At 39.6% G+C, this 26,791-nt stretch overlaps 1 protein-coding gene across 3 annotated transcripts in view; it reads left to right on the top strand.

Annotated features, from left to right (window-relative positions):
- The window catches only part of brip1 (BRCA1 interacting helicase 1), an 89,974-nt gene that overhangs the window by 62,623 nt on the left and 560 nt on the right, over positions 1 to 26,791 (top strand). The window lies entirely within an intron of this gene.

Genomic DNA, 26,791 nt, shown 5'->3' with positions numbered 1-26,791 from the left:
GATATTTAATACCTGTATCATTGACATAATAGGCCTGTCCATAAGATGTCTTTGTAGCTGTTGAAGATAGAGCCATGAAATGAAAATGAAAAGGCTTGATCAGGCTTGGGGATAAAAATATAAAAATTAGGGGTTTCAGTTACATGTCAGTGGAAATTAAGTGTAGTAACTTGAGCCAGTGAGGTGGCAAGGGGATTTTTTCCTCCCATCTGCTCTTATTCGGTAATTTCCTGACACACCATGACATTGCTTGCCTGGATGCAGTCTAGTGTACTCCCTGCCATGCCAGAGGGGTGTGACCATGCAAATTGAATGGAAGAGTGCGATTTTGTTGTCCATTTTGGTGCATTTCTTCTTCCTGATACCAACTCGTAGCACGGACTCAGGCACTTGGCTTCGGTTGGCAGAGATGCGTGCACTGCACATGGACCTTGCTATATCATCATTACTTACAGTTGCCTGACAGTGGCAGGATCATTAAATGTGTTCAGTCTATAGCCTGTGATTTGACGGATGCGGTGTGCGTTTTCAAAACACTGGGCAGTGATTAGCATGTTATCCATTGTGGATACAAGAGAAAATCTTGCAAAACTAGTGGTATGCTCTTACAAAGTAGCTGCATTAACTTTGGTGGGATATTTGATTTTCATGTATTAAAAAACAATATACATAAAATTTTATGTCTGCCAGGAAGGGATCATGCCTTCAGTCATGTGTGTCTGTGCATGTGTTTATAATGTCTGCAGCTAATCTCATATACTACTTGGGCTATCGGCCAAATGTTATGGGTTACGGTTGGGACTTTCAGAATCGCCCAGGAAATTTGAGGGGTGGGGCTTGTAGTGCAACATTTCTGATTGGTCAAACACATACAGCAGCGGCTGCTTCAACTTGTGAACCAATTCATTCATAATCAGTCATCATTCATTAGCTTCAAATTGGTGGTATCCTACCAGTGTGGGACAACATCTCGTATTATCTGCATAATACAGAACCAGAACAGAGGAACCATGGCAGACTCTACAGAGGTAGTCTGTTGTGTCTGTTAGCCAAGCTAACTACAAACATTCCTATTTTGAACTTTGATCATTATTGTCAAACCTTTAAGAAATACCACCCCCACCAAAAAATTCAAAGTCTTAAAACTGAAAGTAAAAGTAAAATCAACAAGTTTCATGGTTATTGTGGTGGCACATGTGCATTTCTGACATTGTTTTGGATTGTTGGCTGGCTCACTTGTTTGGCATTTGTTTTAGGCACTTTACGTGACATTTGTTTTAAGTAGTCTCCACTTTTTTCAAATTGTGTGTGTGTGTGTGTGTGTTTCTCAGAGGAATTGGAAGGCCTGGTCGCGTAAAAGTTAGAGTTTGAACCCTCATATACGTATAAATGTATGTAAATGTGAATAAGAATCGGGGTGGTGCTGAAAAAGAGTATGAAAGCATAGTGAAAACCATTCCTGTTTGAATAATGGTCAAACCGTTTCTCAACACTGGTACTGATTAAGTGACAAAACCATAATATGTGTCATATCATAGGCGACAGGGCAAGTGACGAAGCAAGCAAGTGGACTTTTTTCAGTTTCGTTTCTGTTTAGATTTATTAGATCAGAAAGAACTTCTAAATATTTACAAATTAATATCTCTTATTGTACCCAGTGGAAACTTTACACAGCCTTTGCACTTTAGATTCAGATATTCTTTTAATAAATATACAACAAGGCACTATGGTACTTAATGTGACTAGCTAATGAAATTGATTTTTATTGAGCGTATGTAGCTTGATTTGGATTGCTTAGGCGGATGATCTTATGGTAGAGGGTCTTTTGTAGTCTGTCTGCTTGAGCAGCTGTTAGAACTTGGCTTGAGTCATAGGTTTGGAGCCCCCTTGGATAATAAACCCAGATTTATTTCAGAGGGTTGGTGGAATTAGACACTTAATCTGCCTATGTGATTTTATAAGTCTCCTTATCTTGGTATAGACATCCGTTGTTTGGGCTCATCTTTGTGTGCTTACATCTTAAGCTGGCTAATACTATAAGTGTGTTTGTGGCAACCATTTGTCTGCTGAGGACCCGATGCCTTTTTAGTTGTGCATATTGCAGTATGGTCTCTACAGGAGGGCAAGAGGAACTAGCAGCCATTTCTGCAGCCATGCTTCCTTATGGTACATCACTGACATAGATAAAGTCTGATCCATTACATTGCTTTACCACTTTGTACGATATGTTTACTTATCTTGCTTGTGCAGTGTAGCTGTAAATACTTCTTTGGCATTACTCCAACAATGTACAACGTATACTCATCTGTACTTGCAGTGAAATGGCAAATTATGCAAGATTGTCCACCAGTTGGAGTGATTTTGATAAAGTCCTTGCTTCATTTTGAATGTCTCTACATTCATTTTCAAATAGCTTTTCAGTGAATATATTTTAAAATGCTTCACTGCTATATAAACTATGTAATCAGAGTTGTAGTAGTTTAAAGGCAAACCTAGAGTATGTATCAGATTTTTTTAAAAATCTTTTGTCATGCAGTCAAGTGTCCTCTTCACAAAGGATAACGCACACATCAAGTCAGGGAGGCTGATTTCTCTTTAAGGGTCATTTTCATGTTAGTAAGGAAAATACAGTTGCCACATTATCAGGAAAGAAATTTGAGACTGTGCCTGGTTATTAATGGGTTTCTCTGATTAGGAAATTTAAATACTACACAGAAAGATCTCCCAGACCTGATGATCACTGCTTTGGAAGATGTAAGCATATGCTGGCCAGACACTGTCACAATTGGTAATATGATCGCTAAAGAGAAATCATACACTGGAAGACCATTATATAGTTTATTTTCTTGAGATGCTCACAGTGAAATCAGACCATCATGGATAGCTCTAAAACTCGACAGCTAGATTAGTAGGCCATTGTATCAAACCTCTTTTCATTACCTACCTTCTTTTAGTTGCCATATATTTTGCTGAGCTGCATAGTTACCTAAAACGATGGTGTCTCGTAAATCTGTCTTGGTGAAACATTTGCTTCTCATTTGGAGAAGCATTTGGGTTCGACTTGAGGTTTTGGTGTAGGCGGATGACCTCTCTACTTAAGCAGTGTTGCATTAGCGTGGTATGCTCCAAAACGAAAGGGGACGTGCTCTCTTTAGGATGTAGTGAAATATTAGCACACAAAAGCTCTGAGTACTCTTGCTGAACTGCACAACTGTCTCCTGTTGAGGAAAGAGAAGGTAGAGATCATGGAAGGCAATTTAAAAGCATCTTGGACCGGTGCTAGCTGGTAAATTACCAGGAGCCAGAAGGTCTGGCTTGGCTGTGAAGATCACAGGAGTCCTGCCAGGTATCAAAGTAGAATGTACATGAGCTTTCAACCCATCCCAGTGTTGAGTTCTTCTGTAAATTACATCTGCCTTACAGGGAAATATGGGTGAAGATTGATTTGCAAATGTTAGACTTACCTCAGTGCCTACAAGGTGAATTTGTTGCATGAAGTGACATTGCTTGATTGATAGCAAAAAAAAAATGTTGGAACTGAGGTGTAAATGAAAGTTGCTGGTGGGGAGTGCATGCAGATGCATATTCAGTAGGCATGTCAGGCCAGTGTATTGTTGCCTGAATAAACATATCTTTTGATGTCATCCGATGAAGCTGAACAAAATAAATGTTAGGAGTACAGCAATGATCCTCAGGCTGAAGTTATTGAAAGCTGTTACTGCACAGAACCAGCAGATGTGGGGAAACTCCCTCAGATATGCTTCAGCACTCCCACGTTTGGGAATCCTTTTGCAAATATTTCAGCAGATCAAACATGTAACTTCTCACTCATCTCCCTCGAAATGCTCTGCTTTTCTCTCCTCAGAATGATGGATTACATCTCTTTTGACAGAAAGTGTAGGTGAAAGGTGAGGTGTAAAAGCTGGGGCAACTCTTTAAATGTCATGTCAGCAAGCTAAGATAGAATTCAGGGCTTAAAGATATGCAAGGGAATGTGTTTGGAAGTGGGAGGAGTGAAAGCACAGTACTGTTGGTGGTCCAGACCTATATAAATATTGTAAGTGCTGAGACGCGGTGTGTCAAAACACGCCACAGTTTCAAGAGGTCTGCTAATGAATGCAGAGCCCATGAGAAATGCACCTAGTGGGTTGTTTATGCAAACAGAGGCTGCTGACAGACATGGTGCTGGACAGTGGATTGGGCCTTTATGAGTACAATACACCTTACACTCAATCACATATATAGGTAAAGCATAGAAAATAGTCTAGCAGTATGGCTCTTATGTGATTTATATTTCTCACAGTGTACAATGCACTATATCCTACCACTTCCAATTAGCTCACACCTATTCCCATCACACACAAATGCATGGTTGCACTGAGGAAAACCCCAGCAGATTAATGCTAGGAAAGTTCTTTATTCTAACCTCTTAGTGGAATCCATAAGTGCTGACAGATAAGACTATTTAAGAACAGGAGCTCTTAAAATCAAACAGGACACACTCACTCTGTATTTCTGTGGCAGCATACCCTTGAGCTTGCCCTGACTCATCACACTTTCAAAAGTCGCTGGCACACCTCATCGTGGGAATGGCACTTGTTAACCCATCTCTGTTTGAACAGGTTGATTCCACTTTCTCTGTGCTTTGCATTAGGCATTCAGCTGCTTTTCCAACTTATAATGAATGCCGACTGAATGCATAGGCCCAAACTTCAAAAAAGGCTAGCAAGTCTTGAATACAAGTCCCAAGTGTGTGCACATATGTGCTTACTGCTTCCGTTTGAAGTAAGAATTAATCCAGTTTTATTGTTGACAACCTGGCAGCTTGACTAAGAGAAAATGCCACAGTTGAGGACAGATGGGACCCAATATGACTTGCTGCTGAGTCCTATATTTTTTTTTACTCTGTGTTTTCAGTATCTTATATAAATTTGGGCAACATGCCTCACACCTTAGTATTGTCAATATACTAGCACTACCACCACATATTTAGACTGAAATGGCATATTGAGGCATTTTTAAACTCCCACATTATGCTAAAATCTGTAGAATTCATGTTTGTAGTTTGTGGTGAGTGCAGTAATAGCTGATGAAACACTGAATACGCTTTTGAATACCTTTGCTGGCTAATCGACACACCAGTATTAGGTTTTGCACGCATTGCAACTATATTAAGTAGGTGCTGTCAGTCATCACTTACAAAAGAATTCTGATGGACCGTCTAACCACAAATTAGCTGTACCATGACAAATGGGGATCACACTTGAGTTAGACTAATACTGCTGATGTGGTAGCCAATATTGGCCTTTTATCAAATATTGGATATTGGCCAGTCATGTTCCCCACTGCCAATATAATGGAGGTTCCTCTCTGACCACAACCTAATTTACATTTAAAGGCCAATTGAAGAGGTGGCATGTGTCACCTTGCCTTCAGGAGCTGCTAATCTGTCCAAAGAGAGCTTCATTTGGAAGAACTGAAGTGGAGAGTTTTTTTTTTTTTTTTTTTTTTTGTCCGGTGATGGTCTAGTTGTTGTTTCAGAGGATTTTCCACCCTGACAACAATGACATTATGAGAAAAAACAATAGAACCATATAATTTTTTTTTTTAGACATTGACAGCCTCAATCCCTGAGAAAAGTGGGAGCTGATAAGCCATAATGTTGATTATGCAGGTGTCCGCCTCTAGAGACTCTCCCACTGCTACCAATCCAGTAGAGCTTTTGTCACGCATCAGTGTCCAAGCTCCATCTTTACACCCCCTGTTCGTGTCAGAAAACAAAGACCTGGGGCGTCCCTACAATACATAGCCTCTAGGCCACCCGGGACAACACCTCTTAAGCAAACAAGTCTACCCACTCTTTATAACAGCAGCATAATGCTCACCCTTTGTCCCTTCCTATCCTCCACCCTGGTTTTCCAGCTCCGCACAGTGCCACTTGAAGTTGCTTTCTGATTCATTGTTTCTTCCTTTCTAAAGCCCATCTCTTTTATTTTCGACCTCCTAGCTGACTTTAGAGGTGACTTTTTTTAAATGTACTTAACAATCCTGTACCCTTTGATTTTGTGTGGTGTGGTGAAAGCATGGCTTAGCAAATGTGTGTGTGTGTGTGTGTGTGTGTGTGTGTGTGTGTGTGTGTGTGTTAGCATGCGCATTGCTGCCTTTATGTATGGCAGCAGGCTCTTGTAATGACCCTCCCCATTGTTCTGTGTGTAATATGGATAAGAGAAACCCCAACTAGCTGCTATTTTTTTTTTTTTTTTTAATAATTTTTGTAATTTTTGAGTCCCTGCTACACTGTTCATATTTGTTCCTACATAATTTCAAATGTAAGAAAAACATTTGCATCTATTAAGTTAATGTCATGTATGCTGTCTTTATTTGGTAATTAAAGCACTTATATACCCATACTACACCTTGTAGTATACAGTAGTATGCTATAATAGGACATCATTTTCTTGTGGCCGTACTGAGACTGGGTTGCTGGCTGCCTTGTTAAAGTAATCTGGTGACAAAGATTATATTTTGAGAAACATAAATAGTTGGACAAAGGGATGAAAGTGAACTGAAGGGTAACGTTTTCTACAAGTGCAGCATGTTCACTTTATTCTTGATTTTAAAAGTTTGTTGTAGAAGTTAATATTTTACCACACTGGTTTATGGGCTCTTTTTCTTTGATCAGTTGAGACTCAGTGAGAGCTAATGATTGCTTGGTGACCATTTCTCCCGATTTGTCTCAGGCTAAGGTTTTAATAGGTGTTTCACTCCACAGAGGTGCAAGCAGGACACTTGTAAGTGGCAGGTAATATAATTAAAACAATGAGATCAGGTTGGTTTAGAGATTTTTTTTGGACACAGAAGTTCAACCAAAGGTCAGTTTAATTAGTTTGCAACATCAAGATTATAAGATTAGAGTCTTACTTCGCACATTAAGCTCCTGTTCTTAAACCAGTTGTTGCTTATCCATAGGTGATAAAAACCATTCATGCTAACCGATATATGTTATTATTTTATTTACTGGAAATTAAACAGTTGGAGTACATATATATTTCACATGATGCATGTATAAAGTGTCTTGACCCTAATCCATCACTTGCCTTGAATTGTCCCCCACTGACCCTGGATCTGGGGTCATGGCCCTTACAATGTGTGTCAACTAAGGATATTGCTTTCATTAACTCTTGAATCGTTGGGGCCTGTCATATGTTCATAGGTCAACTAGTTGGCTGCTGAGCACCACATATCCAAAATAGACTCAAAAGAGAATATCAACTAATGTCAAATTCACAATTATCTCCTAATGTTAAAAAAAGACATTGAACTTTAATAAAAAACAATGCAATTAATAAGTATTTTATAATGCTAGAAAGAAAATTTGTTGGCCCTGGTTTATTTGCTTATCTATTTTTTGGCTATTCTCTCTTAAATCTTATAGATATACTCTGTCAGTGATTATGTCCAAAACTCTGTGCTGGGTTACAGATGCACATAGGCCAGCTGATCCAGCTAAAGCACCGTTTCCTTTCACATCTCTTGCTTTTGTATTGTTGCATCTTTTAGGGATTTAGTGGAGAGAATGTTATGGCACATCAGCTCCTGACCTTTGAGGTGTCTTAGATTATTTTAAACTATTAGCTCTTTTTATGTTGATGGCATTAAACATAGACTGCTTACCTGCCTTTTCATACAATTGTGTATAAATAGGTACCACAGTCATTTACAAGTTATTGACTCTTGCTTGGTCAGTTGATTCTCAGGATGGTTATTAACACTAATTCCTTTTAAAAATCAGATTGTGTTGAAGTTCATCTACAAGAAATATTCTGCCATAGTCTTTGGTACCTCAGATCTCTTGGTTACCTGAATTATTCTGCCAGACATCTTTGTTTTCTGTGCTCGAGGAAGGATGCTGGACTATGAAACTGCGTCTGATCAACAGTAAAAACCCAGCGAAACCGATTGTAACTTGAGTGAGCTCCGTTACAATGAACAGTGTTAAAGTGTCACTCATGAGGCTGTAACACACACAGTATATGAAAACACATGGCATAGCATATGGGATAACTAGTAAGTGGGTAATAATGTGATTAGAATTTAATAGCAATGCATGTGTGCTTGCATATGATATCCTAACATGACCTTTCTTTTTTTCTTATGGTATTGTATCCCTCTTTTTTATATTATTGTTGTGCCTCATTGGATTATTTGTAATGTTTGCTTAAGAACTGTAAAACTGGAGAGGCCAAATGAAGAGATGAAAGGCGGCTTGCAAGGTAAGAAAACTTGTCAGTAACTGCTGCTAAGTTGATCCCTGTGCACTCGAAGAGCCATACCTCAGCTAGCAGTGTAGTTAGTAGAGGTGCAGCAGCAAATAGCTCACTGGAGCTAAAGCCAAAGGATCATGGCAATGCAAACATGATTATTGACAGAAACACAAAAGAAGGTTTAGCATAGTCTCATCCCAGCTGTGTGAAATTTCAGCCGTGCACACGTACAAAGAGAGTAGGCAGGTGATGGTGTCAGAGAATATGACAGCCTAACCCCACACCCAATGTGCAGATTGTATTATTCTCATATCCCCCTGTGGTTTTCAATCATGACCCAGTTTTGGAGGGGACAAAGCCCCTCACACCCCTGTTGTGCTTGTAATGGCGATGTCACCAATTAACAGGGCAGCCTGTATTTTTGTTTGCATGCATCTGTGTATACTGATTACAGGACAGCCTAATTATCTTTGTTCTGTGACACGAAGGTGTTGCAGACACGCTCTCTTTGCCTTTGCCCACCTCCTGTTTGATTCTTTAAGCCTTATTGCACTTGACAACCTGCTCAGCAGAGAATTCAGTCATCCCATTTGTCTTACCCATTGTAGACAGAGAGGGGCACTGTTCTCTTACTGTGTTTTTACTCGATTAAGCACTGAATAGTGTGCCACCACTTTACAGTTCCTAGTGGCTCGCCACTGGATATTGCCTCTACATTTTGCCATAATGTTGTCTAGTAGCAAGATGGAGACGTGTTTCTTGAGTTAACTTATTTGCCATCCCAGCAAAGCAACGGTAACAAGTTATTCTTGTCACTGAATGTTTTGTTTTACGAGCTTGTCGAAATGGGTTTACTGTTTCTGAAATTAAGTCGATGAAAGAGTGTTGAAACCAGTTATCAAGCTGGCCAAGAGTCCAAGGATAGTATAGGCATATTCTGTGTATACTGACACATGCTGAGTATTCAGATTGTAATTGAGGCCCTGGGTCAACACTCATTTCCCTAGGGATAAAGCAGTAACAACACTGCTGAGCACAAAAACAATGGTCACTCCACTATGTGCAGCTGATCTATGGATGAGAGCCATGGCTGAGCCTGGGGTTGCCCTGAAACCATTTACCATCATGGCACCCGCTTTGGCCTGCCAGGAAAAACATGTTCAGATGGATTGCAGCCAGACTATTGTGTTTTGCTCAGGGTGCCACTGGGTGACGAGCAGCCGTGGGGAGTTTATTTTTAAAGTGCAGATGGTGATGACATCACCAGCATTCATCTCTGACACTCTGATGTTGTGTTTGCTTGGCTTTGATTTTCATCATCTGTCCCTAATGCTGACAAGCAATCTATGTTGATTTGGAGTCGTGCACAGTTAGTTTACAGTGTGTGAGGTGTCAAACATTTTATTCTGTTCTCTCTTGAAATGTATTTCTTGCTATAATTCAGTGTTGATATACTGAGTAGATCTGTACATGTATCTATTTATTTTGTTTTCTGTTTCTTACTTTTACATTGATTCCATTCTGTGCAATAATTTACATTTGGTTCCATCAGAGTACCAAGCAAGCAGGGAAAAGAGGGATTCGTCAAAACACACTTATGTCATTTGAACAAAAACATCCCCACCGAGTCTCACCTAGTGTGTATACACTTTCACACAAAAAGCACTGAGACAAATACACACAGAAGCCACAAGAATAAGTTTCAGGGCAAACAAGGGAGTGGTACTGACCTTTTTCAAAAAATCCTCAGGCAGCAGGCCCTATGGGTGTCAGGGAGAGCTCTACCTCTCACCTTTTGAGTTGCGTGTTTGCGCACACATGTGTTTGCTTGCCTGTCTGTGTGTGTTTGCATGTAGTTATGGATAAAAGTGTAGTGTTTACTCTCTTAGCCTGCTTGACAGCTGTCTCTCAGCTAAAGCCCTTTCCAGTTTTTGCCTTTGAATAGCATTCAGCACTAATGGAAAAATAAGCTTTAGAAGGAGAGGCAATTTGAGAGAACACATTAATTGCGGTCAGGCCTTTGTATTCGTTGACTATGAGAAATGGACAGCCATGAATCACTGTCCTTGTGAATTTCCTCCACCCAGTCTATATTTGCTCCACATTAATGTAACACCGGTTTATGAATACTTGAACAAAGCTTTGACTAGTCTGTGTGACTCCAGTATGGAGTTTGTACAGTTATTACAAATTAATCTTGAACATGCTGCTGATGTGATCTGAATCTCCTCGTTTTTGCACTTAGATTGCATTTATATAGATCTACTTATCTGTATGTCTATACACATACATACAGATAGGTAGATAGATAGATACAGATGGATAGATAGATTTTGATTTATTCACATTAATCACAAGGTAATCATGGATTCATCTTGATTAATAACATTGAAAATGTAAAAGTACTTGCTTGCTTACCCCAACACTGTTATGTATTTTGGAAACTTGTTGCTTTTCAAGGCAGGTTTATTTGATGGATTCCCTGATGTAATTGTTGTTGTTCAGCCCGTTGTCTTCAATACTGCTAATAGACTGGCAGTCCATTGCAATCCATTTAGCAGCTGCATCTCTCAGCTGTCCTGTCCTGCCCCTTTTCCCCTTATGCACTCCACAAGTGTGGTTTGACAGCACCACTACTGGACTACTACTGTCACTGAATACTCAAAAAACATGTTTGCGCTAGATTTCATCGGAGAGCCTTTCGTAATTTTACTAGTTTTAATTTTCTTTTAGCTTCTTTACTTTACTAATAATTTATTAATAAGAAGTAACGACACAGCTGTTTGATTAGTAACTGCAATGTGATTACTAAATTTAGGAAGAGTAATCCGTGACATTACTGCATTATAGACATATGTAATGCGATTACTTTGTGACATGGGGTCATTACACAGGGTCATGGGGGTAACACGTCCAACACTGGCTCCAACAGAGCAACATTTTAATGTTGCAGTATTTACATATGACTTTATTTCTATCAAGAGATCCACCAGGAAGCTTCTTGGAATAAAACATTAATTTTGGCGGTCAGCAGCCTGGTGCTGCATCATGTGTGACATCAAGTGTGGTTAAGGGTCAAAATTAGTTCAAAGTTTAACATATAGAAATATCTATATGTATAACTGGAACATAATGCACATAATGCAGTAATGTGTCTGAGAGACTGTACAGTAGAAATAAAAGAGTGGTCAGGCAAATATGATACTGAGCTGAAGAAGACTGAGACTTTAGTTCAAATTCAGAATTGAAAACAATTTAGTATCTTTCCTAACACTAACCCAATGTAATAATATTTCTAAGAGGTAGGACAGTGTAAATAAAACATGGCATTTTGGCAAGTGTTGTGGTAGAGTGGCAAAAAGGACTGAGACTTTGAAGTACTTTTATAGTACTTTTGGAGAGTTTAGTACTTTTAGGAAGTTCAGATACAATCACAAACTGAATGTCACTACAGTCCTCCAAGGAGCCTGCATGTTCACTTCTAAAATTCAAGTACATTATGTAGCTGTGTTTGGATGTTCTGTGTGCCATCTGTGGTTATCCCTATTGTCATCTTCCAGTCCCAGACAGTAGTCTATGTGGCTGTGAAGCAAGCTGGGAGGCTGGCACCTCTGGGCACCCGCACTCAAAGCCCCGGTTAACCCTTCCCTCTCCCACCCATCCTTTCAGTCCTCTCTGCTCCAGCACTCCCATGCATGCAGGCTATTGCTTCTGCTCTCCCACTGAAGCAGACACACTGTCTTGTTAATTTCCTGATTGTGTAATTATATCAGGAGGTTGTTTGTGCTATCAGAGATTTTGCAGTCATTGTTTGGGCTGTGTGTGTTTGTGTGAGATGAGTGCATGTGATAGGCAGCTTTGGCTCCATGCTAGCGGTATCTCAGCCATCGGAGATAGCAGCCATGCACTCTCTGACTTGTTTACATACCACACACACTCCTAACATGCTCTTTCACCCAACTCCTTGTTTGGAATGAGCGAGACCTGTTGTGAGATAGGAAAAGGTAAGAGTTACAGCGGTGCAAATGTTGTGGCGATACATTCTTACTTCTCCTACTCAGAAAGCTCAAAAGAAGTAACGTGTTTGTAGGGCAGGCGGATGTTTTTCAAAGCCAGAGAAGACCCAGATACTATCCAGCCTATTAACTGTAATTGTGCTTGTTTTGAGTTCATTTGACGAGGAGTCGGAAGAAGCCAGCGGAAGGGGAGGTGTTGTCCTCTCACATCAGACATGAGGCTTCAGGGGGAGGAGAGGAGGTGCAAATGGGTTTAGGTCACAAGGAAAAGGGATTGTAAGATTGAGGTGATAAGTTCCACTGCCGTTGCCCACCCTTCCTGGCCCTGATGATTATAATCTCTCAATTTGTTTTGCCTTCGTTTCTCCATGCTGGAAGAAGGGCTAAATGACAAGCTCTAAACAAACACTTGAGATGATAAAGGGCAGGCGGCTGGCTCTTCTAAGTGGGACCAGTTGTGATATAAAAAGCCTTTTTACAGTGGACACTGCTGAAAGGCCTCTCCATTAAAATATTACAAAAATAGAAATAAAATCGCATCTTCCTTTTTACTTGTTATATATTTATCCTGATCTCCAATGTAGAATTGCTAACGAGGCATGAAGGCACTGCTTATTTCAGAGACAGGAACATAATATTATTCTAAATAGCATGTATTATGCATTCTTTCCCAGAGCAACACTCTCCATGTAAACTGATCTACATTTCATTACAACAAGAAAACAATCTTATTGCTTTTTTTTCTGGATTTTTTTTAAATAACTGATGTCCAAATGCTTCCTACTTAAGATTAAGAGCTTCTTACGGTGTCCAATCCAATGTAATGGGATCACCCTGTAAATACCCTTGCAAACAGCTATGCTAACAGGATGTGTTAGCCTTTCTTTAGTCATATCCCTGGTCAACCTGACTGGACTGCGTTAAGCAGACACCTGAATTGATGGTCAAGTCTTGTCAGGTCTTCACAGCCTAAGCCACAAGGGGATGATCCACAAATCACCTGCTAAGACTCTTTGGAATCAGAGCTGAAGCTCTAAATCCCCACGTTTACCTTCCTACCTGTGCTTAGTGCACTTACGGTGCACCCACTTGGCAGGACGCACGGTTTAAAGATTCCTGGAAAGGCCATGCCCCATCTGTTGGGAGGACACCTGGTGTCCAGATTCTGTTTCAAGAATAATTTTCATGTTTTTTTCTTTTGCTTGAGCTAACAGCACAGAGTTTGTGACTAATTCACTAAGAATTTTAAGTCAATTTGTGGCACAAGCAAGCACTTGAAAAGTGCATAAGCAAATTGCCCTCTTAATCACCAATTACATGCCTAAATTGCATCTTTTAGCATGAAGATTGATTCCCCAAAGCTGGCACCTTTGTGTCCCAAAGTGCCCTCTATAATTGATGTGCTCTGATCTGATTTGAGATTTAAGATGGAAAATATTGTTACTTGCCTGACTTGCTGGTGACAGGCTAGTTTCTTAAAGCAATGCTAGCAGCAGTTGTGAATGGCTAAACTGATCTCAGTGCAGAGTTTTTGCAGCACCTTTGAGTGGATTTTACATGCACTACAATTTGGGGGAGTTATTACAAAGTGTGAGTGAACTTAATGTTATCTTGATTTTTATGGCCTTGCTGTAAGCATCTATTTTGTGGTCAAAACTGGGATATTTACATATAATTTAAATATGCTTGACCATGACATGTACAACAAGCCTGTTTGTTTTTTTTACTATTTAGCATGCCTCACATCAACTGAGTGCTATTTGTGAATTAATGTAGCTTTTTGATTTTGTCATTGTGGCGATATACCACATGGTCTTCCTTGCAATATATTTTTTTTTTTTATCAATCTTGGCCCTGTTGTCAAACTGGAAACTTTGGAGGAGTTGTGTTGGACATGCTAGGCAAAATAATAAAATTTATTTTCAGTTCACTCTAAATTTCTGTGCTGTGATTCTTGAATTTCTTCCCGTTTATGTCACAATACCTACATCCAAGGCAGGGTATGGGCAACACAGTGCACCACAACACATTAATGTTGCTTTAAGAGTCTGCTCGGAAGATACTTCCTGTTCTTTCTGTTTTTTCATGGCCTATGTTTTAGCAGGACTTTTATCTTTCCTTACATTGAACATCAGTTAGCTTTTGTTTTATACCATCATAACCAACAAATACAATGTCCTAAAGCAAAGCACCAGCCTTTAACCCCCCAGAATATCCATCCTGGATTAATGCTGTTACCTGGTAATGACAAAGTTAAAATTAGAGTTTCTCTTTGTCTATAAAGTAGTGTGTTGGCAAAACCAGAGGACCTTTCACTTTTGGAGTTGTTTGAACTTTTACAATAACATTAACCTCTTACCTAGCCCTACTGTGTATATACATACATGCATCTCCTTGATCTAAAGTCTGAGATTCCTATTGGAGGGGGGCTGGAGAGGGGGTCTTAAGTGAGGTGGTTGGTGCAGCCCCTGAATCCATTTCAGTAATGTCAGACATTATATAGATGTGTCACTATAGTAGAATGATTAGAGAAACTCAATTTGGACATTGTGTATGACCTTGGTTTAAAGTCACTCTGATTTAAATAGAGTAGGATGCAACATGGCAGATGGATTTGTGACATGATAGTTCTGTTCAGATTATGGTTAAAGTAAAGGAAAGATGAGCGTATAAACTTTCCTTGGTGACAGTGTTTTTGAAATGGTGTGGGGTGCCTTTTCTGGGAAGGGTTACATTCATTCTAACCCATCTTCACTGTTTTTCAAAGTGGAGTCCAAGGATTCCCACGGATCTTTGAGAGGGTCTTCAGTAAAATTACAAATAGTTTTATTTCTTTTCTAAGGCTTTTAATTCATCAAAAATGATGACAAAAAAAATGTAGAAGATTCTTTAAACAGATAACTGATATGTAGTAGCAGGTCAGAGCCGTGCATCTCCTGCTTGTAAGTACCCTCCACGCATTTGTACCAGTTTTCTTTGATCCAATCATAGGCTCTTTCCGTGTAGAGCATGCAAAATGACAAACATAGCTGCCTTGTGCCTCTCACCCAGCCTTTCTTTAGGTACTTAATCACCTTCAGGAGGATTGGTTCTCCTTTGGCTAACTTGCCAATCAACAGCATGTGATCCCCGGTAAGCCGTATTTATCAAACTAAATACTTGATCCGGACTAGGCCACTGCCTGAAGATGAACCCCCTAAGGAGCCAGCTCAGAGCGTTTTTGATCGCAGACTTAAAAGACAAACATCTTAGTGGGATATATGTAACCGCTTTTCAGGATCCAATCCACACGGATCCTCCTAGGAGCTGAAGATGCCATGTGAAGCGCGGCTTTGTTGACCTTGCTGTTGTGTACACAGGCTGTCTGCTGGTGTTTCTTTCAGCAAAACGTCTACAGACACGGTCTTAGTTCAGTGTATTTTTTTTTAACATGAACTGATTGGATAGTTACATAAATTACATTGCGGTGTTATATATACATTATAACTTATGTATGGCTCAAATTCCTTACAAAAATAACAAAATAACCCAAATAATTTTCTTTGTTTCATCATCATCAGTTGCATATTAATGGGCAGTTGGACCATGTCTGCAAGCGTTGCAGGCTGGCTCTTATGTTTATGCCTTTAGGAGACAAATGTCCAAAATCACTGGCATAAAATGTATTTTTTTCTTTTTAGCATTTTTTTTTTTTTTTTTGTATATTATACACTAGGCCATACCTTGTTCTATTTTACATACATTCCAAATATGTCCCCATTTCATAGCATATTATAAACCTATTTTTTGCTTATCTTGCAAGACCATATTCAAAAATGGGTGCTTTTGCCATTAGCCTGCTATGCTCAGGATTAAGTACTATGTAATTGGTGCTTGGTGTTTGTATATACTGTATTTGACATCCTGACATCTCAAGACAAAACACAGACCTTAGACCTCAAGACATTTTAGGGAATGAAAACTGGACCCTGTTTGAAGTGACATGTTTTAACCAGTAGAGGGTAGAGGTACTCCAGGAGGAGGACCTCTCAGTTGCAAGCCTCATTGTCTCACTGCACATGGCTGCCTTGCAGTTCCAGATATCTCCACAGCCTGTTTGCACAGTATGTGAGCTTTGATGTCATACCTCATCACAGCACAACAGCAGGAGCCACTGTCATGGCTTTTGAACCAGTTCTTTTCTCTTCTGTGCATCAGCTGGTGCCAGTTCATTTGTCACCATATGGAATAAACAGAGCCTGGCATGCTAGAGATACATCTGTCTACTGCTTATAGGTCAGCATCAGTGTAACACCTTAAAAATTCAAATGCATAATACCTTTAAAGGGATGGTTTTATTGCCTCACAGACTGATGAGAGCTAGTCTGAAGAAGTTTGGGTGAAGGGTGGGGGGTGGGGGGGGGTCTTTTTGTCATGGTGCATTATCAGATGGGCGCCTGCACGAGGTGAAAGAAGGCTGAGTATGTAAAGTGAAATAATTAGTGAACCAGAGAGTATATCCAGGAGCTTGCTGTAGGGGCAATGTTAATGGAAAGGCAGACCAAAGACTGTGCATATCCCAGGTGTTTTGGGGGAAAATGTCTACCACATAAGGTCAATAAAAGAATAACTTTAAGGCAATTATCCCTCTTTAACTCTTTAAACTGTGTGAATGCCTTTACAGCAAAAGGTGCATAACATTATTAACCATAGCAGAGCTTTGCTTACATCAATAGCAAACAACCATAAGCAACTAGCACGGGCCTTGCGCCTCCAGACGTAGGTATTGTTAAGAAACTATTGATACCGATACAGCTCCCTGTAATCAGTATTAATATTTAAGGATATATCTTGATGGTACCTTTTTTTTCAACAATATGCAACCATTCTTCTTTGGATTCAAACACATAACATATACGATGGGTAAAAAAAAGTTCCACAAAGCTTATTTTACATGTACAAAAATGACTTCAAATTAATATACAGTAAGTGCGTGGTCAAATGAATTGCTGATATTCTCTGTAAGGTAAGCTCTTGTAATGGCATTTCCATGACAAAATGGCATCTCTGTTTTGAATATATCACTTACTATGCATGAGAACAGAAAAACTAGTCTACCACCCCATGAAACTGTACATTATATACAGGCCACTTCCTACTACTTTTCTGTCTCAGCTGAAAAAAATTGGCGGTAAAACAGCTTTCAAGATCTCTTTAAGTACTATTGCTTAAAATAATTAATTACTAATAAAACAAAAAAAGTGACCAATAAAATCCAAATTAGTCACTAGTACCTAATTAAATAAGAACTATTGTCATACGGCAACTAATAAAATTGCATTAGCTGCTAACAGCTGGCAGAAGAGTGACTAAAAGTGAGCATTAGTGCAAACTATTTATTGAATAACTCTAAATGGCCCTCTGTATCAGTCTGCTGTCCTTACATGTGTGATCAGCATGCTTGTGACCTGTAGTCACCCTGTCCAAATTCATATCACAAAAGCCTTGGGCAAATCAACTGGCATTTCAGTTTGCCCTGAAATATTGACCAGGGTCTCTTCTTGTGTTGTGGCATATAAAGAGCTCATTGGTCAAATGATAAAAACTTACTCAAGTTTATCATTCCACTCATTAGCAGCTGCAGTTAGAATTGATTTGGGAGATTTTATGAATCATGTTTAAAGCACAGCAAGGTCTGGCCGCTCACTAGTTCTCTATCAGCTGGATGTCAGCCTGAAATCTTCTGGTCCCTCTTACTGTCTGAGTCACAACACAAAACTAAAAATTATTCTATACAGTCTGGACCCCATGACAACAGAATGACCCACCTGAAACTTTGACTAGCTTATCAAGAATCAGCTTTTAAATTATTTTTTTGTAACACACATCCATTTTGAATTTGTTGTCCATGTCAACGTAAAGGCTATATGAGGAGGATTTGTTGGTTGTGGTTTGAAAATACAGCATTCACCAAGAGCAAGTTTTTGTTTCCTAGGATGGCGATGGAATGAACACTGTTGCTGTACATTAAAAAAAAAAATTCAGCCACTGTCACACACTTCTAGTGGGTCATGAGTGATGACTTAGAGGATTATTTTTTGTGTAAATCTATGTCTTGTTTTTCAGAAAAATCCCACTGATTCTGCCATTAACCTTTGCACCTTTTGGTACATCAGTATATCTATAAAAATTCACATGACACTTCACTTGGTACTAAATGATAATAAATGATGTCTGTCAGGTGGGTGGGTCAGCAGCTGGCAACACGCAGTTTTGATGGAGGGTATCTCACAGCCGACAAACCTTTCAGCCATTTGATTGACAGCTGGTGTCTTACTTTGGAGGTGGCAAATCAATAGCTGACTGTGATGGATGATGGATTGAACCAGGGTCAATATATATCCTTGTTTTCTCGGAGACCCTGGAGGGTCAGTCAGTGGTGTTTAGGTAGTGGGGGAGATGGAAGACCTGGACAGCATCCTCATACACTGTCTTGTGCCTGTTAGCAAGTTTATGAAACATTGACATATTGGTGGGAGGGTGGAGAATGGAAAGAAAGGAAGGACCAGCTGTTCCAGGCTCTTCATTACTACTGTAAGGCCCTCACTGAGGCAGAAGGTTTGCTCTTTCTTTGAAATTGGATTGATGGTGCTTGTCTTAAAGCAGTTTGGAACTGTGGAGGTGCTGGTCAAGGGGCAGGTTATGTTTTCGACCTCTTCCATTTGACCTTTTATTTGCTTGTTATCAGGATATCTCTAACAGTTATGAACAGATTTGCATGAAATGTTGTGGAAAGGTTGATCATGGGCCAAGAACTGACTCATTTTTCAGTGACTGGCCAGACTGCAGCGTGGCTTCACATAAAAACATGTAAGTTTCGAATGGATCCATGCAACGTCATGAAACTTTGTGGGAAGGTCGGTCTTGTGGCAACACTGGCAAGGAAAAAGTGATGAGCTTTTCATACCAGTGAGCCAAAGAAGGGTATGGAAGTATGCATGATTAACTATATCCATCATGTGGAATTTGCATATCTTGAAAACTGCATAGCGTTGGTGGAGGTATGTGCTCTGCTGAGTGCATTCAAGGTCCATCTACATCTGAATAGTTCTCTGAATGCACTATATATTTCTGCATTACCTTCCTAACCTGCTGCTTGTCAAAACTCAGATTGCTGTCAACATGCACAGCTAAGTTTCCAATACTGGCTTCAAATTTGAAGAAAGCCTGATAATTTAGTTAGGACTGACATAGTGGAGGTAAGTGGACAGCAAACTACTTCTGCTTATGTCTGCAAGGATTGGGATTGGGATTGTACTCCCTGGAAGCCCACAGATGAATTGTGCTTAGGAAGATGATGAATTACTTATGGTAACAGTTATATAATTGTACTTCAAAAGAGAGGGCAGCTGGATCAAAACAACTTTCTCTAAAACTTTTCAGAGACCTGTAGTTATTAGGAATCAAGATAGGCAAGGTTTTTTTTTTTTTGTTTTTTTTTTTTTTTGAGGGGTTGCATTATTGCATGTTTAAAAGTGTATAAAAACAAGCTTGTGGTCAGCTGTTGATGATAGATAGAGTGGAGGGGCCAACAGTATCAGATGACCTCTTTAACATGTTGTGGAGAGAATGTGTGAGAGAAATGGAAAGTTGCATTTGGCAAAGACTTTACCAGAAATTATAAGTAGAGGGGAGCACAGTGGCTCAGCTGGTAGAGTGTGTTGAATCATAATCGCAGCCACACAGGCCCTTTGCTGCATGACATCTCCTTTCTGTCTGCTCTGTTCTTCGTTTCAATCTCGATTATCCTATTAAGAAAAGTGAAAAGAAATAAATATATATAAAAGCAAACAAAACAAAATGGTAGGGAGATAGGAGTAAAGCAGGCAAACTGAACAAACATTATGGGATATGCACATAAGATTCTGGTAGGGGGAGAAATATGCAGACATATTCTCAGCTTTCTGTCTGAATTGCAGGAATTCTTGTACATTAGTGAGGAGGGCTCTAAAGAAGCACAGGCACTGATGACAGACCTGTTAAACAGTATCCCACAGTCAGGGTGATTCTTGGAAATGAGGTGAAAGGACAGTGATGGGCAAAATAGCTTTGTTCTCATAATGTCAAACACAATTAATTTGTTAAACTTTTTTGGCACTCTCTCTTCCAGGTTAAGTTGTGATGGTTCAGCCACAGCAGTAGAGTTTTCCTGAACAGGTAGAGTTGAAAAAGTTGGTTTGTTCCTCCATGACCATATGCAGTGGGGCAGAATTGATATTCAGGATGTTAGAAGATGCTACTACAGTCACTGAGCATACAGAGGCATCAGTTGTGCAGAGGAGGCAATAGTACACAGAGGTGAAGGTTAGTAGTGGAGTGATACAGAGGCAGGTCAAAAACGATAGCCTTGTGGTCAGCCATGCAGTTATATATAGTTTCAGCCGTGAGCAGAGAAAGGCCAAAAGACAAAACTGAATCAAGAGTGTGACCTTTTGTATGAGTTGAACGCGGTTGGATGATTCACTGAGTTGCAGAAGTTCACTTGCAAGTACATGAGATAAAGAGCAGATATGGATGTTGAAATCACCTGGTAGTAAAAATCTGTCATATTGGGGCTTGATGAAACAAAGCAGGTCTGAGGACTCATGAATGAAATCTTTGTTGAATTTGAGGTGGATTGGGGGTGGGGGTGGGGTCGGGTAGGGGGGGTCTGCAGACCAGAGCACATCGCGCTGTAGTTTTAGCATTAGTCAGGAAATAAAGCGGTTCAGGGGAAAGAATCAAGAGAGGTGGGTGAACACCTGAAATCATTACTGTGAACCACTTAACTACAGCATCAACTTAATCAGAGGTCCTGGGCTTGAGGAGGTGCACGAAATCTGGGGGAGAAGCTTCAGTCAGGAATTTGTGTTCATGAAATCCAGGAGATATCCAAACCAATGCTCTGTGATATTTCTCCCACACTGAATTTAGTGACATCTGCCAATCATTATTATTTTGGAATGGCATGTACAACTGCACTGAAACTGAGCCATGATTTATTCTTAGTTTTATGTCTAATTTTAATTAACTATAATAACATTGCTTATAACATGTCCTCTCTCTGTCCTCTAAACCTTGTAACACCTCAATATGTTCTCCACAACAAGACATCAACCTGGTGCTTTGAAATCATATAGTTTACATTTCCATCATAAATACTATGTGAATTTTTTTAATGAAATTGGTGAGCTAAAGCTGCTGCGTTCACTGTTTAATAGTTCATTACAGGTTTGGCTCAGTTGGCCATAAAAGATAATAGTGTGCTGGTGCCACCATTTATTTTGGTTGATTCTTAATGGCTGTTCTTCTTAATGGCTTAATGGCTCGGTGAATTATGCGTTAATCATAATCAAAGAAAATGCTCATTTCCTGTTCTATTAAAAGTCAGAAAGTAAATTATTGGGATGCATATGATCATGTGATTAATTTGATCATTTCAGAAGCAAAAGTATTTACAAAACTCCAAAAGGAGTTAAGTAGATATGTATATTTGTAGCATATGGACCAGTTTTACTCAATACTGTGATGAAATATCTGACAGTTACAATGTTTCACGTTACACTGTTTCAAGTTAAATTTTGAGTTTATTTAGAGCAGTTAATCACTGTTACAGTCTCAAAAAGCTTTACAGGGCACAGTTTATGGAAAATAAAACAAACCCCCCTGACCTGAAGTCTCACAGCCAGCAAGAAAAAAATCCCTGAAGAATACCCAGAAGCCAAAAAGAGTAAAAATGGAAGAAATCTTGGAAAGGATTACAGAGCGAGGAAAGCCCCTTTCAGGTCTGCCAGGAGTGCAGTGGGCACAGAGTGAGCAATTATTAGCTCAAATCAAAACCAGTCAGTTAATCAAATCAAATCAAAACTCATCCAGTGAAAGCAGAGCAAGACGAATATTACAAGACAAATATACATCAAACAAGCAGACAAAATATGAATTTATGGAGCCCCCCCACCCCCCTGGTGTCAGCTGAGAAAAAAAATAGACCCATGTGTGAATTTGTACTCTTTTTTCAGAAATCCATGCACACTGTTTGTAAACCATGCTCGAATTCATAATTTCTCAAATTATGAATCCATGCCCATTGATTTGTAAACTGTGCCCTTGGATTGTGGATCCTGTTCTATGAAGAAAAAATAAAAATCATTTGAGTGCATGGATTGCAAATCTGGGGGCACAGTTTACAAATCTGTGGGCATGGATTCATAATTTGCAGGTACAGGTTATGATTTCTCAATTACCAGTTAAACATTGAGGAAAAAGGGGAAGAAGCACAGCACAAAAGAGGGAGAAGAGGAATGGAGATGCGACAGTAGAACTATAAGCTGGCAGAGAGTAGTGCTGGGGAAAAGTGGAGGTAATCCATGGCCAGGTAGGAAGCAGCAACCGAAGAGGGGGAAGAGACCCACGCGTGCAGTAAAACAGACACTGGCTACTCACACAGATCGGAGACGGACAGCTAGGTCTGTAGGTTTGCAGGACAGGAAGTGCAAAGTAAAAATTAGAAAAACATCTTGGCTTGCATCAGCAGAAACTTGACTAAACTGAAATAGGACTAAGAGTGAATCAGGGTGAAGAGGCTGAAACCTCCCTCCATGATTAGACAGTACGTGGGATTGACCAAAAGACAGAGAAAATAAATGGGTCTTGAGTTGGTTTTGAAAATTCCCAAGGGATTTTGCCTCCCTGATTTCTGCAGAGAAAGGGGTATGATGATAAGCAAAAAGCACAGTAAACAGCAGACTTCTTATTGACTGAAGGGACAACTGAGAGACCTACGGCATGTGAACGGCGTGGACAAGGGGAGTTTGCACATTTTAATCATCTCATTAACTGTTTTTGATGAGTATGTTTTTTAAGAAGTGACTGTTTTTGCTGTATAACCTGCCTAGCACCATCCTAAGTCAGCTTCCACCAGTCAGTTCTTCTCTTTCTCCCGTCTAACTTGCTAATAGCTTTAAGGACCATACCAGTGACCCATTTACTACAATATCCCCACATTTTACATTGCCACAAACCATTTTGCAGATCATCATGGGGTACTAAAGATTTCTCAACATATAGTCAAAATTGAAAATTGAAACACCCACCTTATCATGTTCTGCTTCTGTGTCAAAACCTGGTAATCAACATTGATAAACCACATAACTTACAACTGGCCATGTGAGGCAAAAGTTTCCATGGAGGACTGCTTTCCATCATAGAAACCATGTACAATAACAGTTGGTAGCGTAGCAAATTTATCATCTTCACTATGGAGCTCCTCATGGTCAAAGTTGTGATCCAACGTAATTTTCAAAGTTTGTGCAGGTCTTGCCATGACCAGCACTCTGATGTAAGTGCCTTTGCTGTTTCCCACAATCAAGTACTTCTGAGGTCCCAGGGGCAGTTTTGCATTTCCATACTTTCAAAATATGGGAAAACAGATGAGCAACTTAACTGTGCAATTTTTATGCCCACTTTGATTAAAAACTATCACATTCACAATATCATCATATTCTGGATGTCTTTTTGGCACTGGTGCATTTTGTCTTCCGAGTTAGGTTTACCAACCACACAGCCTGTAAATATAATGTTCGTGGAAAATGACCGTAGCCTCTTGTCCTGCCACACCAGGAAGGCTTTCAGATCCATTCAGATCATTCCGCCCAACTTCAATGATGCTTCTGCTTTTAAGAAAAAAAAAAAATGTGGACGACTTTATTGGTTGACTGGTGTGGAGAAAGGCTGAGGTCTCTGAGAGTTTGTTTCCACATCATAGTGGAATGAATGGAAAGCAGTGGCTGGATAAAAGGTAGGAAAATGATATCAGATCTTTAAAACACCACTGCTTGCTTCAGGAAAAGATTAGCAGAAATGTGACCTGTATACTTTGTGCAGATATTACGCTAAACAAGCGAAATGACTTGGAATGGTCCTTTAATGTAAACAGAGGCTTTCATTTACCAATGAAAACCCTTGGAAACACACTTCTCATGTTCTTAAACAATGTCTGCAGACCTCACAAGCTCATTACACACAATGACATTAGCTACATTTTTAATCACCCACCTAATATATTTCCCTCATTCAAAACAAGTGGGCATTGAATTGCTTGTGAATATGTTCTAGTTGGAGAAACACTGTTGGTATGTCTTCTCAAGCAGTACTTATGTATTTTTATGAATTGTGCACTTGTATTGTGCTTTCCATACATTAACATGTGTCACTAGTTGGGTTATTTTAATGTAAATACTTCATAGGGATCACGATTTAAGTTGTGACTTTAGTCAATAGTGAAATAATTTGTGTGTACTTATTAAAATGCTTCAACAATGCTGCAATCATTTGGAAAACTGATCATTTTGGTCACAGTAATCGTGATTTTGAATTTAAGTATCATCTCTTCTTTACAGCATATACAGTGTTTAGTAACCAGCTATTTAGGCCTCATATTAGCCTGCAGATGTCACATGTTTGGTCACATCCTGTCTTTGATTAAAATATAAAGTATGGTCTTCCAGGGTCTTCAGCAAAATGAAAAATAGTTTCACTTTGAATGTAGTCACATGCAAAATTTGTTAATATTCTGGCAATGTTTCACTCATTTTCTGGTCTTATTTTTTTTTTTGGTCATTTACTGGTCATTTCTGTCAAAAAATTTGGGGGAGGGTGATAAGCAGAATCTTGAAATCTGAAGCAAAATGTCTTGTGAATTAAATACTTGTAAAAGCATTTACTTCACTTGACATTGCTACGACAAAAATATATCTATAACAACTGTATGACAAAAGTACCAAAACAATTTGATAAATAACACAACTAAAATACCTTCTGAATCCTAAGGGCAAAATCACTTTGAGTGGTGGTGTGCTATCTTGATGACAGATGGAACAGGAAGAAAATCACTCTGTTACAGTATCGGAGGCAGCACCTGTTTTGTCGTTGGATACTACTCTCTTTTGTCTCATCAGATGACGTCACCAACATCATGGAAGACTGATATTATAGGAGCAGAACTGGTTTCAGAATAAAGCATCACCCTGGTGTTTTGAAACCCCAACAGCATCTCTGAAAATGTATTGCTCACTGGCTTTAATCAAATTCGCTGGTAACATGCTCATCTGAAAACCATCCATGTGTAATCATGACAAACCTATCGCTCTACCACAACAATTTGAAACGATTTCCTGTTTTTCTGCAAAATGGCATGCTAGTATCTCTCTGTGGTATGATTTGGATTGGATGTTTTGTTTTCCCCCTGTGCTCCCACTGCAACACTGGAGGAGAGTTTTTAATTCTGCACATTTTTGTTTGTTGGTCTCTGCTCTGCTGCCATTAGTGCACATTGTACATCAAGTCCAAAGGGTTTATCCGATGAATAAGTGCATAATCCATCCTTTTTTCCTTCCAAAAGGTCTGATCCAAGGAGTTCTTGTAATGATTATTAATTTTTACAGATGCTTTTATCCAAAGCCACTTTGTAACACAGGAACCCTCCTTTTACACAGAAGGTTTAGTCTTGTTTTTACTGTTGCCAACCAGCAGTACCTTTGATCAAGAGACACAACCACAGTTAAATGTCCCACCATCAGAGTTTTGAACCCACAGCCCACCCTTTTGGTTCACTCCTCTGTGCCTCACCCCATGTTTTCCTCTGAGCCATGTAAACTATTGGACTCCATCTATGTATTTGTGTTCCCCTGGCTCCTTTTACAAGATTGATCACATGGTACTCTCATTATTTCTATAAAGGCACAAAACATGGAGGACATGAGACGCTGTTTACTTATCTTCTACCTCTAATTATCCTCAGTGTCACCCTACACTGATGACACAGGCGTGTTCATCTGAGGGCGAACCAAATAAGAAAACTTGAATCATAACGTCCTGCCAAACCCGCCAACTCTGCCCTTCCCCCGCCATAGCGGATCTCGCTGCATGTGGATCAAATCAGAATCATCCACTAATTGACTATTTACAGGGCTCGAGAAAAGCCCTAATGGACTTGATATGAAATCCCCCCTCAGATATTTTAAGTGTGTTTTCTGAGTGCCTTGGCGAAAGAGAGGGCTTTGCCTTTTTACAAGACGGCCAAGTTAAGCCCGTCAGAGTGTGTCGGAATGGGCAAGGCAAGCCTTGGCGGCTCTTAGATGGGATTATGGGACGACAGCGGGAAGGGCAACACGACGCAGGGGAGAGGGGTATGGCCAGATCTCCATTCAATGAGTTCCAGATGGACTGCGGCCCCAGGCTCTCACACATACACATAGATACTAGCATGGTTAAGTTGTGCTCCATGAAGGGCTTAAACTTGGCTTCTTTATAATGAGATTGACTGGAGTTTTATGTGGAAAGTTAGATAACATAAATTTCAATACGCCGGCCCTATCCTTTTATGTACTTTTAAAGATAGCTGTACTTCAAAAAAAGAGTCAGTAGTAAATTTTTTATCTGTTATGTTACAGGTCTTTGGTGATAACTTGAATGATTTTTGTTTTTATTATCTTT

The sequence above is a fragment of the Myripristis murdjan genome, chromosome 13 (assembly GCF_902150065.1).
Source record: "Myripristis murdjan chromosome 13, fMyrMur1.1, whole genome shotgun sequence".
Lineage (NCBI taxonomy): Eukaryota > Metazoa > Chordata > Actinopteri > Holocentriformes > Holocentridae > Myripristis > Myripristis murdjan.
The sequence above is the reverse complement of the archived record's forward strand: the minus strand, read 5'-3'. Positions and strand labels throughout refer to the sequence as shown.